The 6000-nt window shown below is 37.4% G+C and overlaps 1 non-coding gene and 1 pseudogene across 1 annotated transcript; one reads left to right on the top strand and one right to left on the bottom strand.

Annotated features, from left to right (window-relative positions):
• Nucleotides 1-1323: 1323 nt before the first annotated feature.
• LOC148915092 (uncharacterized) lies at nt 1324-4416 on the bottom strand (annotated as a pseudogene).
• LOC148915093 (small nucleolar RNA R71) lies at nt 3927-4033 on the top strand. Its single transcript, XR_016123045.1, has one exon. It is a non-coding gene; the product is annotated as a small nucleolar RNA R71 (small nucleolar RNA).
• Nucleotides 4417-6000: the final 1584 nt, after the last annotated feature.

Genomic DNA, 6000 nt, shown 5'->3' with positions numbered 1-6000 from the left:
TATTAAATAGCTTAAGTTTTTCTAGTAAATTTTGCCCCACGAGTCTTAGATATATCCAGACTGTGAGAGCGGGGATTGCGGATCAGGTTGACCAGATATCTCCTGAGTCTAGCGAGGATTACAGAGCAGGACGTGTCACCAATGGTGTAATGAGGAAATGGATAGTTATGGCTTTCCAAGTGTGATTACCCGAATCTAAATGCTTTTATTCATTCATTTAATTATATATTGCCAAGTGAGTAATGCCAGGAAGCTGAGATGAAATATTAGAACTCCGTGTGGCTTGAGGGTACGTAGGCAGCCTATGGTTACAAAGTGCAGCCACGAGTTAGAATGTTTGCCAATGTATTATTGTTGTTTTAGAAGTTGAGATGAATTTTATTAGCATATTGATTAATTGATTTGTTAAGGCTTGAGGCCAGAATGGTATGATGCCTGATTTCTTTTTGGATATAATGGATACATGCTGGCAGTTGGGTTATATAAACATATAAGCCTGTTTTACAGGTGGAAAATTTTGGGAAATGTTCAATTTACGGGGGAGGCTCAGCCGAATTTTCAGCAGAAATCAAGGTTGAGATAAATTGTATTTTTAATGGAAGGGAAAATTGGTCATTTGTGCCCAGCACCCTCCAAGTGTCGGACACGAACAGGGTTCGGCTCGGATTCCAAAGTGGAATTTGGGTCGGGTCCTGTCAATGTTGGTGTGATGTGCAAATTTCAAAGTATAATTCAGGAATTAGTGTCTAAGCAACAATAAATAGAAAAGACTCTACTATGGGATTAATCTTCACCATGTCCACTTGTTCTATTAACTTAAAAACGAAAATTTAAAAAATTCTAAAATTTACTTTCCCACCCCCAAACTTAAATCACACATTGTCCTCAAGGTGTGGAAAATAAACAGAAGAAGCAAGAACATAAACAAAAAAACAACTAAATCTTAGAGAATATAGACAAAACAACAAAAAGAAAGAAAATACCCTAAGAGAAAAAAAAAATTAAAAAAAATAAAAACAATAAAAAGGAAATAGCAAGAAAACAAACACGGACACGTACCCACGTGTGTCAAATGCTAGCGACAGCTGCAATATAACCTGGTGTGACCGTTGCATGTGTCATTTGAAAAATAGTGGATCTCCTTCTTCTCACCTTGAGCCCAGAGCCAACAGGCTCGCCTTTGGTCATTCCCACTCTGATTGTGAATCAGAAAGACGTTTTTTATTTCTCTCAGTTTAAACCTATCCATCTCCGCCCTCTCCCGTTGTCATCTCTCTCAAGAACTCAAGAGTCGTGGCTCTCTTTCAGAGCATTCATGTGGGTTCATCTGTGTGAGGGTGCCAGATCCAGAAGACCTTCAACAATGTCAAAATCACCATCCTCTGTGGCTTCATTGAGGAGACCAATCGGATCCTCGCCGAGATCCATTTCGACTCTGACCCTAACGACCTGGATGAGCTGACCCAGACCGAGTTCAACCCCAACACCACATACAATCTAAGTTCCCGAGCTTGGTTAACGGTAAGCTTCGCGTTTTGCTCGTTATTGGGTCTCAATTGGGGTATTTTGTGTTGAAAGTACTTAAGAACAAAAGTGATTATTGTAGACTTTGTTGCCTTTTCTTGAGATACTCATCCACATTTGTTGTCATCTGCTTCAATTGAAGAGTTGCATCAACCTTGGAAATAATGCGTGGAGACTAGCGGATTTCAGCGAGCAAGTCAATCTTCAAGTTGGGAGTAGGTATAATATCAAATCCCTGCAAGTTTTGTTGTTGGAGATCTGGTAGACTTGCTGCTGGGTGCATGATTCCAGTATAGGATTGCTACTGGGTGCATGATTCCAGTATAGGATTTTCTGTTTTTGATGCTTGCTCCTGATTGTTGTGTTCAGCATTGAATCAAATATGTGTTAGGAGTAGAAAGAAAATAAAAACAACTAGATAAAGAAAACAGCAACAAAAATTGTCATTTCTTTGTTTTTGTTTTTGTTTTAAAAAAAAAAAAATAAAAGAAGTAAAGAGTTTAGAAAAATTGGGTTGCCTCCCAATAAGCGCTTTCTTTTAAGTTTGTAGCTAGACTTTGCAGAAGCCTGGTGGTCAAATCACTGGTTCCTTCAGAGTCAAAGACTCGTTTGCAGTGTCAAAGGGTGTCTCCGCGTAGGGTTTCAGCCTGTGACCATTCACCTTGAATGCATTTCCCTCAGCCTCATTAGTTATTTCAATTGCCCCATGAGAAAGAACTTGAGTCACTAGGTAGGGTCCAATCCGGTGAGATTTAAATTTCCCTGGAAACAACTTGAGCCTTGAGCGGAATAACAGAACCTTTTGCCCTAGCTGAAATTCCTTCCGTAAAATTTGACTGTCATGAAAACTGTCTTGAACCATATTGTCTACCATGTCAATGTGCATACATTCTTACTGTTCAGCAGGACGTTTCGCTGCCTCAAACAAATTAAACAACACAGATTGGTCATGAACCCGTGAAGTCAATGTTCCAGCTTCTACATCAATTAAAGTCCTAGATGTTGCCATAAATGGCCTTCCCAAAATAATAGGTGTTTGAAGGTCTTTGTCCATGTCTAAAACCACAAAATCTGCCGGTAGATAAAGATTATCAACCTTAATAATTAGATCTTCAATAACACCTCTTCGATAAGTGATTGAACGGTCATCTAGTTAAAGTATAACAGAAAAAGGCATCGACTTAATGCTTGCACTGCACTTTTAAAATTAGAATTTTCAATAGTGCAAGAAATATTAAAACTCCCTGGATCTTTTTTCTTAGGTGGCAGTTTGTGTAGCAAAACTGTGCTGCACTGTTCAGTAAGAATAACTTTTTCAAAATCAACCAGCTCCTTTTTGTGTGTGCACACATCTTTCAAAAATGTGGCATATGAAAGAATGTTTTTGGTTGCATCAACTAGTGGTAGGTTAATATGAACTTTAGATAACGTTTGCATGAAGTCCTTCAATTGCTTGTCTTTTGCTTTTGGCTTCAAACGTTCTGGATATGGAATTGGGGCCTCATAAACACGCTTAGAAACTTGTTTTGGGATAGTATCTGTACCAGATGATTTTTTTTTTCTGCAGAATTTGCAGGTTCTGCTGTTGTTTCAGGATTTTCCGCATAAATTTGTATTGCTGGCTGATCTTTCCCAGTGCTATCTTTAAGGTTATCATAACTTTTTCCACACCGTAAAGTGCAAACAAAGTTGCAATCTTCACATCCTCTTGGATTAGGCACTGTTTGACTAGGAAATTTGTCCTTTTCTCTGTCTGAAATATGTGCAGCTAGCTATCCAAATTTTTGTTCCAAACTTTTAATTGATGCTTCAACATTTTGAAATCTTTGATTGTTGCCCTCGATGAATGATTGAGTTGTTGCTGCCAATTTAGCAAGTTGATCATCCAAAGATGGTTTGGATGGGGCAAATGGTCTTTGTGCATGCTGGAATGGTTTTGCATTATTCTAATTGTCACCCCATTTGAAATTAGGGTGATCCCTCCATCCTGGATTGTAATGAGTGGCATATGCATCATTCCTAGGCCTTTGATAGGTGTTCATCATATTAACATGTTGCTTAACAAGCTCTGGGTAAGATTCTTTATGTGAGCATCCCATTATGTCTTGTGTAACCATGCTGCAAATACTGCAAACTGTTGTTGCAGGTGGTTGCTACAGTGTAGAACTTGCTATCTGTTGTAAAATAATGTCAAATTTTGCATCAATTTTCTTCTCCATTTTTTCCATTTGTGCAGACATGTCGGGAGGACCTATGGATAACTCAAAAATGCCCCTTTTTTGTGAATGTTCCGCTGCCCATTGCTGAGATTCTATAGCCATCATATCAAATAGTTCAAATGCCTCTCTTGCATATTTATTTGACAACGATCCAAGAAAATATTCATTTCTGTATCTGCATCAATATTAACATGTGGACACTTTATGTACATCTCTGTATATCTCTCCCATGCTTCATGAAACTCTTCATTAGGCTTGTGTGTGAATGTCAAAATCTCCTTCTTTTAATTCAATGTCTTGGATGCTGGATAATACTTGTTCAGGAATTTTGTGTGTAACTGCTGCCAAGTATACTATTAGTTGGTAGAGTGAATAACCAAGTTTCTGCCTTGTCCTTCAAAGTGAAAGGGAAAAGACGTAACTTAATAGCTTCAACAGAAAAACCCCGAATCAAAATATTTTTGCAACCCAAAATAAATTTTGCAATATGTATGTTTGCATCTTCATTAGGCAGCCCACGGAATGTTGGTAAAATCTCAAGCATGTGGTGCTTGATTTCAAATGTGTCTCCCTTTTCTTGGGCAGGATAGACTATGCAATTAGGAACATCATTTGCATGGGCAGCCAATGACTCTCTGAGTGGTCTGCCTGCTGCAGGTATTGCCAACGCCATTTTAACCTCCCTGTCCACAAAATCAGCAAACAAATCCTACAGAAATGTGTCCTGTAGTGAAAAATCAGATGCTGAAAACTGTTCTTTATGCTATTTTCATAATATCTGCTCAGGCTCTGGGTCAAATGGAACAAACTGTGCAGGTTGTGATCTAGTGCGAACCATGCGGAGATTTCAGCGATCTGAAAAAAAAAACTAAAAAAAAAATTAAAACCTCCTTTTTTTTTTTTATCAACTAAGAATATGATAAAAACAAATTAGTTAAAACAATCCCCGGCAACAACGCCAATTTCTTGATAGGATTTTTAGAACCTGCGCAATATGGTTAAAACCACTGAAAATACTTGCAAGAATACAAGGTCATTGTAGTATAAGTGCTCATGCAAGGTCGTTGTCCCCAAAGATTGTTTGACTAATTTGTAATTAAACCAACTCTTAATTAATAATTAAAATAGATTTTATCAAAGATTTGAAGTTTATGAATTTGAAAAGATTAAATTAACAGTAAAAGAAATCTGAAAGTTTGGAAATAATAATAGCAAAGAAGAAAAACGTTTTCTTTTTAAAGACTAACAATTTAGAGAAAACTAGGGTTTAGCCATTACCGTCACAATCCTATGCAATTCTATCAATTACTTATGAATTCCCACATATATGCTTTGAAGGTTTGGTTTTCCTAATGCATATTTTCCTCGTGATGTTCAAGAGAAAACATATATCTAACATGGAATCCGTCTGTGATGTTTAGATCAAATATAAACATGCAAAACTCATTAAGCTTTGTGAAAACCCTTTGAAAAATCATGCAACCCTTAAGAGCGTGATGTTCGCCTTAAGTGAACTTACAACTACTAATCACAAAAAGCCATCCTCAATTTCAGGGTGATGTTCCAACAGAAATTGCATCAAATTACTTGTCTACATATCCTAATGGTGACCAGTCATTAAAATAGATAGATAGTTTTAAACGCAGTGATTAATAATTCAAAGCAAACATGCATCCATTCATAAGCAAATTAATAAAATTACATATTCATGCTAAGGCTTATGGCCTCGCCCTAGCAATTTGAATTAGTTACGCATACTCATAATTAAAATCAAAGAAAATATCATTCGAATAAATAGGAATAAAAACACCTTGAAGTAGAAGCTCTTCAAAAACCCTAGCCAAAGTCTCTGTCTTCCCCAGAATTGCATAAAAGAAAAATTCCTCAAAATTGCTGTGAGAAACCCTAGCCAAAGCCTAGCTGCCCAATCCCCACCAGGAAACTAAGTTAAAATAAAATAATACTATGATATAAAATCCAAATTGGATTAGGAGAATCTGCCCACAATATGCCTAGCCACGTTTTGGCCTCAAATATCCTCCAAATCCGGCCCAAGATAGCTTGTTTTAAAAATAAAAACATTCCGAACACTTCTCCAGAAGGCCACGAACCCATCCGAGGTCATCTTGAGCTCCAAAAACGCAATAAAAGCCCAAAATGTCACTATTCCAGCACCGCGCATTGCTCCTTTATTTTATTGCCAGAAAATAACAGCTTGGTAGAAAGCTCCAAAATTTCGATACGTTCAAGCTAAGTG

This window comes from Prunus mume, linkage group LG8, assembly GCF_029339155.1.
Source record: "Prunus mume cultivar Tortuosa linkage group LG8, ASM2933915v1, whole genome shotgun sequence".
Lineage (NCBI taxonomy): Eukaryota > Viridiplantae > Streptophyta > Magnoliopsida > Rosales > Rosaceae > Prunus > Prunus mume.
Note: the sequence above shows the minus strand (reverse complement) of the source record. Positions and strands in the feature narration are given on the sequence as shown.